This window comes from Lycorma delicatula, chromosome 3 (genome assembly GCF_047948215.1).
Source record: "Lycorma delicatula isolate Av1 chromosome 3, ASM4794821v1, whole genome shotgun sequence".
NCBI classification, from domain to species: domain Eukaryota; kingdom Metazoa; phylum Arthropoda; class Insecta; order Hemiptera; family Fulgoridae; genus Lycorma; species Lycorma delicatula.
This window is the reverse complement of record NC_134457.1, coordinates 35,889,692-35,902,593: the sequence shown is the minus strand read 5'-3', so window position 1 is coordinate 35,902,593 and position 12,902 is coordinate 35,889,692. Positions and strand designations below refer to the sequence as shown.

At 29.1% G+C, this 12,902-nt stretch overlaps 1 long non-coding RNA gene across 1 annotated transcript in view; it reads right to left on the bottom strand.

The window, feature by feature from the left end:
• The window catches only part of LOC142320869 (uncharacterized), a 436,047-nt gene that overhangs the window by 242,612 nt on the left and 180,533 nt on the right, over positions 1-12,902 (bottom strand). The window contains exon 3 of the long non-coding RNA XR_012755498.1: positions 9,891-10,026. This is a non-coding gene — a long non-coding RNA (uncharacterized LOC142320869). The remainder of the gene's footprint in view (positions 1-9,890; positions 10,027-12,902) is intronic.

Sequence of the window (12,902 nt, the reverse complement as noted above, 5' to 3'; positions counted from 1 at the left end):
AGGATGGTACTGTGTACCGAACAAATGTTGTGATTTTTTAAATAATTTTATGAAAATTATTTAATTTGTTAATAATTTTATTAAAATAATTTATTTGTTTATTTTCTACGATAGATTTCCATCAAATAATGACTCCATCGATTAATACCTAAAGTCTCAATGTCCTCTTTCACTGATAAATCAAACAATTACTAATGTTCCTGATACAGATATGTTCAGACGCAACTCCATACCATTCACGCAGCTCCCATACCAAACTCAGCTCTATCTACATTATATAAGCCAGCTAGACACTAGATTCTGGCAGTGTCTAACCATCGTTTGAAAACTCATTTCTGCATGTTACAATTCTACTATTGTTCAGTCAAAATTTACACTTCATACAGTTAACATGTACACACAGTAAATTACACATATTCTTCAAAAATTTAACACACTTATTAAATTAAATCTGAAATATTTTAATATATAATGATCATTATAACTTATGAAAATATATTCTTTAAACATAATTGAACAATATATTTTATTTACCATGAAATATGAATCAGCAAGATTAATACACAGAATAATTACATCTAACCAAGGTATAGCACCAAGGTAGTTTTTATTCAACATATTTTTGGTCCTCCAACTGCAGATATTGAAGGTTCTACAATTCAATAATTTAATTTATGATTAATACCAGAGAAAGGAATTAGTGGAGATACAGATATACCGACATCATTCAACACTGGTATTAGGTTTGCAACTATTCATATTATTATGTCATTTTAATTTATGTATATTTAATCTATCTTTATTAATATTATTATCATCAAAGAACAATTGCTATACATAGAGGTATTTTTCATTAACTTTAACTTAATTGTGAAATAAGTGAAGAAAGATATTGTAAAACTTAACATTATTTCAACTTTTTTTATCAAGTGTTTTTCAAACAATATTAATCTAGTTTATAACAATACAGGACTAAATAATACCATCAATGGGATATTTTAAATTAACGTTTCTACAGAAGTAATTTATGCCATCGTAATTATTGTCAGGTCAGACAATGTAATTCAGAAAAAATATTCCTTTTTATAATCTCATTAAACAATGAGTCAAAACTAATAGTAACTTATTAAGACAGGTTTTCTTCCATGAAACAGAGAAGATCACATTAAAATAAAACTAGGTGTACCGAGAATGGACCTAATACAAGGTCCCCAGATAATAATTGCAAACAAGTTATAATCCTACACCTATTTCAGAATGAAAAACATGCTTCGAACGTGGTTTAAATAAATAGAATAATTTAGAACTTAAAAATTTTGATCAAGATAAAAAAATCAATTACAGAGAAGATATCTAAAAATGTTAATGTTGATTCATTTAATTATACATATAAAATGTCTAAACTTGATAGTGAGCACTATCATGTATTTGATATTGACAGAAATGGCAAGGGTGGCTGAAATGACTATTGAATTCCATTGCTTTAAAGAAAAACTATTATGGAGATTTTAAATGTCTTATATTCATTAAAAATAAATATAAATTACATTTTGCTTCAGAGAACACAAAACAAAAATCTATTTTCTTAAAATAACAAATACCTTTCATGAAACATTATTTTGAGTCCTTATATATTTACAATAATGCAAAAAATATTAATGTAAGGTTTTTTTTTGAATTTACCATTTTGTTTGAATCCACATCATTTTAAACTGAACGATATAAATATTACAGAAAATTATTTTATATCTGCTTTAAAATTTAATTTAAAGCAAAACAAGTTTTGGCTATGAAATATTTATGAATGATATGAAAAGCAGAAGTATCAATGAAGGTATGCTTCTTTATTTAGATAACAATGAAGGCATTCTTTGGAGGTTCAATATGGGCAAAGGAAAACAGTTATAATAAATTAATAAGGTCAACAATTAATGATAAAAGACCAATAAAACAAGAAATTTATCTGAATAAGTATAACCCTGATCTAGTAATTAAATTTATATATGATTTAGCGATCAATTATACACTAGTATACCAAATAATCATTCTGATTAAAATCTAAATTATCACATTCACTGTATCTATAAAAGATCAATTATCTAACAACAAATATACTAATGAATATTACAATATTTTGCCAGGTTATTTTCAGTATTCAACAAAGATTTATAATAGTTTTATTGAAACTACTTCAAGTGACTATGATAAGGTAAAGGAAATGTTCACATCAATGTAAGATTCAAAATTTAAAATAGGTACTGTGTTTGAAGACATGTTGATCTTCAAACACAGCTCAAATTGCAATTTATGGGGATTTAAATGAGTTAAATGTTAAAACAACAGCTCTAAAACTAATGTTTTATTTTAAAACAAATAACACATTATTAAATGAAAAACAGATGAAGTTTAAACAAACAAAACAGTTGTTAATAATACGAATAAAAATAAACAATGTAATAGATTTAAAGTTATAAAAAGTTATAAAGGAATAGTTGTCCATTTATTAAGCAGGTAAATTTAATTCTCAAAAGAAATTGAGAATAATAAATAAAGATTATGATTTTGAAACTGATAATAATATACATCAAGTTGATTATAGAAAATGCAAGTTATTTAGATCTAAAAGAAATTATTTTAATAAACGTTATTTTATTTCAAATACCAGTAAAAATATAAATTCAAATGAATCATTAGTTATTAGAGATAAGAATTGGTCACCTAATTTGACGTAGTCATATTTAATTAATAACAAAAAAAGTTATTCTGTTATTTATAATAAAAAAAATTGTGAAAAGAATATACAGAATCTCATTGGAAGAATTATAATGGTACCGCTGACAATAATAGCAATGAACAGTTTAAGTTGGATTACAAAATAATATAGTAAAAACAATAGGTTGAACTTATATATTAATCAATTGTACTACATTTTTAATGTTAATACTTAAACAGATTTTTCAACATCATAAGCAAGATAAATAAAAAACTGGAATTATTAATAAAACTATTAGTTCAATATTTTGATTGGTTTGATTGTTTTTGATTGAACTGCTTGGAGTAGATTTAAGTACTGAAGATTTCCAGTTGCAGTCTGATTAACATAAACAATTTCTTAATGCTACATCATTTACTGTTATTGGCAGTTATGATACATTGAAAGCCATCCTATTGCAATAAATGCTATCAAAGGATTTCTTAATATAATTGTTACATTTATTACAAGATAAACTGTCTTATTATTATTTTATAATAATTCAGGCTTATTAGAAAAATTCAAGAAAGCTTACACCAGTTGTTTGTTTGGTCATTAAGATATCATTGACATCTATAAATAACATAAAAGAAGAATCATTTTTTTAAATATCATCACATTATACTTATGTTCAGTTCCCTGAAAACTTGTCTACAAATTGAAATTCACCTAATAACTTTCCTAATCTTGATCAACTACCTGATTGTCAATTCTTTCGGTGCTTCTAAAACTTAAACAACTACATCAGAAAACGCAAAAACAAAAACAATGGTTATACATAGATTCATTGACTATTTTAATAATAGATTCGATAATTGTAGACTTCAGATTAGAGTTAGTGATTGACGGTAAAAAATTAAAGAATCTTTAATAGTTCACCGATATGGTAAGTTTTGTAGTAAAACTGTTATTATAAATATTATTATATTCCAATGACAATAATGAACCTATAAATGATTTCTCATTTATTAGTACCATAATTCAACCTGTCCATTTATGATTCCTCATGGTGGGCAGCAGTCTAGAACCCAGGTTCAACAACTTGGTCAGGTTAGGCTACCAAAGGCTACCACCTTTTGTAGTGATTCCCTTACCAAACATTCTCTTCATGTGCAGTAGACCATGGTGGCTAAATTATGATTCATGGTGGGCAGAGAATTAAAACTTTGAGTAAGGCTTATCTCGCTCTTTATATGTCTTGCTACTAAGGCTATTCATATGGATTCAATATCTGACTTCAGTCATTTATCGCAACCTTTAAAAGATTCATGACAATTAACATGTACACCTACTCAAGTCCTTTCTCACAACGGTTTCAATTTCTATTGTGACAAAAATATCATTCATAATTTATATCAACTTTTAAATTCAGAGTCACTATCACCAGTCACTGTTTCATTGTACGTCCATACACATCTTTATATAAACCCAGCTACCAAAAAATTCCAATTAACTGCTTAGGCTGTTTGCAAGTACTTCAAAATATCATGCAATCTATTTGCAGCAACGCCATTTATTACATAACCTTTCTGTTGGAGATTTAGTGTTGATCACCAATGAGAATACGTCACCATGTATTGGAAGCAGGGGTGTACGCAAGGGAGGGTGTTACCTGATTGGAACCTCGCCTTGAAGGTTTAAGTACTTTTTAATATTAGGCCTATATAAAATAAACATACTATATATTTAAGTATCTTTTTAAAAATCCATTGTATTTTCTACTCTAATTTCTCACTGTGAGAGTAACAAAATCTATCGATATAACATCCAGTTTGCTGCCCTTCCTTCTTCAATAATTTAATTCCCGTACTCGGAGCTGCAGCACGTACAATTCATCACTCAACGTGTGACACTGTAGTCGTCTTTCAGTATTCTGAGAAGGTGGCAAAGCTCTCACTGGCGCGGTGGATGTCAAAGCACATATCCCTTCTCACCTATTGAAAGAGACGCAAGACCATCAAAGCCATGCCGCTTATTAAGAAGGTATTAATAGTACCGACCTTGTAATAAAATAAGCCGATACCATATAAATTTACTTGTTGTGAAACATATTGTCGGGACAGCTCTACATATATGAAATATTGTACACTGTCGAATGGTTTTCACTCGTTAGTCTTGAGTTCATATTTGTTGTGGAACATTCTTTTAACGTTTTGTGCATTTTGCAGTTCACATTTTTAAATAGAAACTTCACATTATCGTCACGTGATCTTTAATATGTCTAAGCGACTTCAAAGTTTAGTTTTACAATTTTGTAGCAAAAATTCGCGTGCCGGTAGTGATTCTTGTAACGTTAGTGAAAATTTCACATTGCCAAATATTTCTTCGCTGCCGCAACGTGACGATGCTGTCGGAAACGTTCTTCCTGAAACTAGTTTCACTCCCTCCTGTGAAAACTCGGCTGGTATTTATTGTTCCTCGACATCACTAAATAATGTTGACGTGCTCGCTGAATCATTTAGAAGTGATAAGTTTATTTTGTTTTGCGGAAAACAATTTATCGCTTTGCGAGGAATCGGGACGAATAGAGGTCGAGTTCGATCAATAACCAGAAGAAAATGATGGCAATTTCAGGGCACTTCTTCGCTTTCAAAATAAGAGAGATACTGTATTAAAAATTATGTTGACTTATAATGTTGGAAATGCGTGTTACACCAGTCCTAGAATACAGACTGAAATAACTGAACAATGCAACAATCTGATTGCTCAAAATTTCGTAAAATAAGTTAATGCCTCCAGTTGCTTCTGTATTCTCGTCGATGAGACGTCAGACATATCAGGTTTAGAACAATTATCACTGTGTGTTCGTTATGTTGATAGAGAAAATTCACTGTGAACGAAAACTTTCTACAATTCATACCCTTATATGATGTAACCGGAAAAGGAATTGCAACGGTGATATTGGACAAGTTGCGTTCATTAAATATAAACATAAATAAGATTCGTGGTCTAGGGTATGACGGAGCTATGTCCATATCAGGAAAAGTAAAAGGAGTCCAGGCACATGTAAAGGAAATAATTCCGACAGCTTTATATGTCCACTGCTCAGCATACAGCCTCAACTTAGCTGTTCCAGTGCTAATGAAGTAACTGCCATTAGAAACTGTATGGGCACAATATCGAGTCTGTACGTACTTCTTAATACTCCTAAAAGGTAACATGTTTTAAAATCGCGATAAGTGAATTGGAAACTAAAACTTCACGCCATGAAAAACTCAACTTTGCGCAACACGTTGCTTGGAAAGGTATAATTCCGTGGCCGCGGTGGTGGAATTATGTGACGATATTACTGCAACCTTTCAAAGCATATCAGAATGGAATGACAAATACTCGTCCTCACAAGCAAATTCATTTTTATGTGCTTTGACTGATTGTCAATTTGTGATATCATTGTTTTGTATTCTGAGATGTTTTCTTTAAGTATCCCATTGTGTAAGTTCCTGCATAATTCAACTATTGATCTCGTGGAAGCAGTAAACCTTGCTGAAGATATTAACAGTGAAACAAAATGTATACGCAAAAATGCTGATGAAGAAATTTTCTAAAATTTTCATTTGCGCTTCTAAAGTATTGAATAGGTTGGGGTACTCCATTCAAATCCTTCGCATGGCATCGTGAACAAAATTCGTGTAAACTTGGACTTATCATCACTGATGCTAGAACTTACTTCTGTGTCTCTACTTTTATACCATTTCAGGATACCTTCATGTCCCAACTAGATTTGCGTTTCTTGAAACACAAGGAAATATTTAAATGTTTTCAGTGCCCATTACGTATCGACCCAGACCTTCTGCGCCTGCCGTCTCAAGTTTCTGCTATCACTTTGCTCACAGAATTCTATGCCAGTGACATAAGAAGCGGTTGCCAGGAAGACCTGAATAATGAATTAAAATTACAGTACAGAAAAATTGCACGTTTTGAGAAGGGAGACCAGACGAATATGGCTGTTAACTACGTGCCATCCCAACATAATGCCAAATATACTCACTTTGTTAGAAGTACTAGCTGCACTCCCAGTGTCCGCATATAAAATGAATATTACGTTGTCTAAAAACATATTTGCGTAATTCTACTGGAAATACACGTTTGAATGGATTACCATTCCTCAACGTTCATAAAAACTACACTCCAATTGCAGAAGGTGTGTTAAATGAACTGATGAAAAGAAACATCATTTGGACATTGTATTGTGAACGCTGAAATTTCCGAATGTAGTAATATAATATACCGTAGGCTACGTACATTATAACGCACCGGGTTGGTCTAGTGGTGAACGTGTCTTCCCAAATCAGCTAATTTAGAAGTTAGTTGAGAGTTCTAGCATTCAAGTCCTAGTAAAGGCAGTTAGTTACTTTTATACGGAATTGAATACTAGATCGTGGATACCTGTGTTCTTTGGTGGTTGGGTTTCAATTAACCATACATCTCAGGAATGGTTGAACTGAGACTGTATAAGACTACACTTAATTTACACTCATACATATCATCCTCATTCATCCTCGGAAGTAATATCTGAACAGTAATTCCCAGAGGCTAAACAGGAAAAAGAAATGCTACGTACATTATAAATGCTATATTAATTTAACTACCAGTACTCTTTTTGAACAATGATTTTTCAAAACAATAATACACTATAGTAGAGTACTGATTTGAACATTTGAGATAACTATGTTCAATTCTTTATTCAAATTCTTTCATAGAATGTGAATTCATCAGTGGCAGTTTCATTATTCATCTTGGTGACTTCCATATTGACATGTTTTGTTTAATTAAATTTATTTCATTATATTTGATTGCTTCCATGGTTATTATAAGTTATTTAAAGTGTCTTACCTATGATATAAAAATAACCATTGACTAAAAAAAATGATTATTGCGTAGTCTAAGTGTAATAATGGCATGTGGTACTGGCACAAGCATTTTTATTATACAAAATGAAATAGATGTTAAAATTTGTTACAACAAATTTTAGCCTAAGGCTGTGAAAAAGTATGTTATAGAGGATTTTATTAGGATATTTATGAATGTGTTATATTTGAGCATTGTAAATTGAATATATATCATAACATGATATAATAAAAATAATAAAATAACACACAACATTTAAAATACTGATGTCAATTGTAAACAATTTTAATAATAACTCCCCTTAACAAAATTCTGTGTACGCCACAGATTGGAAGCATCACATACATCCACATTGTGCAGATTATCCACAACTACAGTTATGCTATCAAGTTATCCACATTGTGCAAGTAACATATTATTCGGTTTCTGACTACTAGTAGTGTTATTGATTTAGATATTTTAATTGTCAATTTTGAAGACCTGTATATAAATTGCTTACTGCCAATCTCTAATGATTATTATTTGCATACTTCATTGTTGTTGCAAATTTCATTTAATTTATATCTCAGAATATGATTGATTTGATTTTTATATACTATTGTTATAATAATTTCATTGATTTGTTTTCTCAAAAATGTTGTTATTGATATGTTCATAAATTTTGTATAATTGTTTATAACTCATTCTGTATATTCATATTAACTAAATGTAATATGTTCATATAGCTCTTACCATTAGACAGTCTACAAATTAGTTACTATACTACATACATACATACATGCATATAACATATACATACATACACACAACTATACGATACAGCCTAGTCGCCAGAATTATTGATTCAAACTCTTATAGTGTCCCAAGATTTTACTAGAGACTATTTACTTGTTTATTCGAGGTATTTACGACACTAGAGATTATTTATTCAATCATTCAGTATATTGATTGAGATTTTTTACACATTAAGAAGATGCAAATGAGCTATATGACCATTATGCATTATATAATTACATAATCATTATTATTCTACTATGTATGAAATGAGTATGAATCCAATTTTAAACTAAGTATAGATTCAATAATTAAATTTTAATATTATATTTAACAGATATTCAGATTTAAACTTTTTTTCTGTAATATGGCATAATCTATTAGCGTTGTATATAATATTATTTAGTCATTGACTACATTTTAAAACACATTCATTTACATTTAGCATATTAATATTACAATTTAAGAGTTATTATCATTTTCATTTTGATATTATAAAAAATCTCATATGATTTTGACAGGCAATATGTTCAGACAACTCCGCACCATTCACACAGCTCCTGATGATTCACTCGGCTCCATCTTCTTTATATAAGCCAGCTCCGCACTAGATTCTGGCAGTCTCTGACCATCATTCGAAGACTCATTTGTGTGTGAATTGCAATTGTGTGTAAAATGTAAAATTGTAATAATAGAATTGCAACACAATTCTACTATTGTTCAGTCAAAATTTACACTTCATACAGTTAACATGTAAATTACACAGATTCTTCAACAATGTAACATATAAATTACATTAAATTTGAAATATGTTATAATATAATGATCATTATAACTTACGAAAATATAGTCGTTAAACATAACTGAACAATGCATTTTATTTACCATGAAATATGAATCAGCAAGATTAATACACAGAATAAATACACCAACCAAAGTATGGCACAAAGGCAGTTTTTATTCTACAGATATTTAAATTTGTGTAATAGCTATGTTGAATCTATCTGTTCAAGTAGAGCAGTATAAATGTATTAAACCTGTAATTACCAGAGAAATTTATTTTCTGAAATTTCAAGTTATCAATCAAGTTATGTATAGGTTAAGCTTAGAAACTTGATGTTTGTAGAGCGATAAATATTGTGGTAATGCTTTTACAGTAAATTAAATTAATGTTTAGATGTTGTTTTTCCAGTTAAGAAAATGAAAATCTTTGATTTAAACATATTAGTTTTTCTACCCAATTACATTCAAAAACTTAGGATGATATTGTCACTATATATTATGGATTATTTAAAATACTGATCGTGAGTTCTTTAAAAATAAATATTGATGTTCAAAAAACAGTTCAAAGAAAAACTTTTAACTTTTAAAAAGAATAATTTTAATGCCATAATAGAAAACTCATGATTTATAGGGAAATTGGGTAATTACTAAAGAGTACAATATACATATAAAAATATAAAGAAAAAGTATCAGAATTTAAAACTAAGATTAGAAAGAAAAAAGATCTGCTTACCCAATATTTTGAAATTTAAGAATATAATTTAATTTATTCTTAATTATCCTGAAGGAGATATTTTGACAATGATGATAATGTTGAATTAACCATGAACCATCTGGCCAGCTTTGAATTTGATGAAATAATTTTGATTCTGAAAAAAGATACTTTGGATGAGATTTTAAACAATTATTAAAAAAAAAAATTGCTGGTAACAATTAATTAAAGTAGTACATTTAACTAAAAATTAAATTAGAAATACTAATTGTTGGTGTTTACAGAATAAAAAAAATTCATTTTTTTATTTTGATGCTATTTTATTAATAGAGTTTTACATTTTCTCACACAATGGCAGGATTGTCTGTAATGGTCATTAATATTTTCAGCCTTATTAGATGCGTAATCAAATTTGACATCCTAATAATTATGAAATATTTTAATATGAATGGCAATTTGTTTAGTTTGAAAATGTAAGATCAAAGGATTTGAATTAAATTTTGAGTTAAAAATGGAATAAAGTGCAGTGAAGTGGTGCAGATGTTACTTTAAGCCTTTGTGAAGATTATATGTTAACACCGAAGGTTTAAGAGTGATACAAATAGTTTCAAAAAGGTTGTGAAGGCAACAAAAGAATTGGACATCATAATACATCAGCAAACGATGAAATTATTGACAAATTAAAGGACAACATGATCAATATATATTAATCACCATTAGAGAAGTTGCTGTAATGAAGGATGTACTGATAACTGGCTTGTATGGGCTGTGCGAAACATTTTTTGACTGGCATTTTGTCTATGAAACAAGTAGCAGGAAAATTTGTTCCAAAATTATTAAATTTTCAACAAAAGCAACATCATGGAACAGTTGTTAGCTGACATTGCTGAAGACTCAAAATTACTCAAATGTGTTGTAACAGGTGATGAAACATGGGTGTTTGGCTATGACATTGAAACAATGATCCACTCATTGCAATCAAAGCTTCCTGAAGGACCACAACCGAAAAAAACATGCCAAATTCAATCAAATGTTAAAGTTTATTATTTATTTTTTAAATTAAAATTACAGTAGCCTCATTCTTTATGAATTCCTACTAAAAGGTTGTATGGTCAACAAACAGTATTATTTATATAACACTTCACACCATTTGCACAAGGCAATTCAAAAAAAATAAACTCAAGTGTGGGTAAACAGTTTTTGAATTTTGCACCACAATAATGCCCCAGTTCAATTAATTTATGATTATTTAGCCAAAAATAACGCCATACAAATGCTTCAGCCTTCATTCCCAAGATATGACACTCTGCAATGCTTTCTTATGACCACTGAATAAGAGAACATTAAAAGAACAACAATCTGTGATAATAGATGAAATAAAGAAAAAATCACTAAGTGAACTATGCCAAAAAATGTTTTTCACAAACATTTTGAGGACTGAAGGAAACATTGGCATAAGTATGTTGTATCTTTGTGGGACCACTTCAAAGTGGACAGTTTCAGTCTAGCAGAATTAGAAAATTCTTTTTGATAAAAATTAAAATTCTCATTATTTATGTTTTAATCACACCACAACTTTGGCCAAGCAAGCAATAGGTTTGTAAATATGATTTCTACTGGTGATTTTAGAATAAAAACAGGTACCTAATGAATAGACCATTTAAAATTCAAAAATATTTTTCATATATATGGTATTTAGGAATTTTGATAATCTGATTATGACTACTTCAAAGATTGATCTAGTCACTGTTGTTGCAGGCAAGATGTACATTCTTAGTAACACAAATAATTGTTATGTGTATTTGTTAACTTAAATTCTACCATTTGACTCAAATTCTGTGTATCAACAAGTTGAAATTATAAGTTTTATTGTAAGTACAGCAATAAAAATTGTAAATGCTTCAAAACTACATGAACTAAAATCTGGACTACTGAAGGAACCTTGGTGCCTGTACTGCTGTACAGTGGTGCTAGTGGAAAGTTATTTCATAAGATACTTTTGCATAGATTTTATTTGTTATTTCTTCTGATGAATAAGTGGTGTCATTCAAGAAGTCCTGAATACTATGTAGAGATAAGAAAATTAAAACAACAGGTTAGCAATATGTACAATTTTACTTCCACTTTTAAAAGTAAAACATGAAACTAACAAAAAATTAATAATTTTAGACTTAAAATTAATACAATGGATTACGAGGTTTATAAAGATATTCTTTTAGACTGAAATAAATTACATTATTGTTTTTACAAGGTAAAAAATTTAATTATAAAATAGATATTTGTAAGACTTTTGCAATAAACTTTTGAAAAGTAAAGTGTAGTTTTCAATTTTAGAAAGTGATAAACCTTAAGAGCGATCCAAATGGAATTCATAATAAATTTAATATTTTTCTCAAAATTTTAGCAACTGTTTTGACAAGCAATAATTTAAATACTTCAAATCATAACAATTAGATCACCTGAACTTTTTAATTATTTTATTTATATGATATGACTATAAATGAAGACAGTAACTCATAAATTATTCTGTCATTAATTATTCTGTTCATGGCACTCCCTTCAAACTTATAGAATAATATTTTTCTAATCACATCTTTATGTGGAGTAATTAGCACTATAGTTTTGTAGGGTTGAGTAGAAACACCTGACACTTTTCAAAATAAAATCAAAAGGCATGGTTTGGCATTTATAATACTTTTAATAGCATACAATTCATTTGTAAGGAAAAGGGATTTAAATTACTATTTTTTATTTTATTTTTTTAATAAAAGCTTTTACTTCTCAAAAAATCACTCCTATCAAATCTTTTCCATTTCACTGCTCACACTAGAAAAGTCAATTTCAAAAACTCATTCATTACATGTGGCTTAAATCTTATGAGATGTTCTCAATCTCTTGTTTGAGTTACGTATTGTTTAAGAATATTTTGTTTAATGTAGCTGGTTTTATAGTATGTATGCAGCACCTTCTAAATAATCCTTCAGAAAGAAGGCTGGAGAGGAAAGAGATAAGGAGAACAGAGCAGCCAGTTCA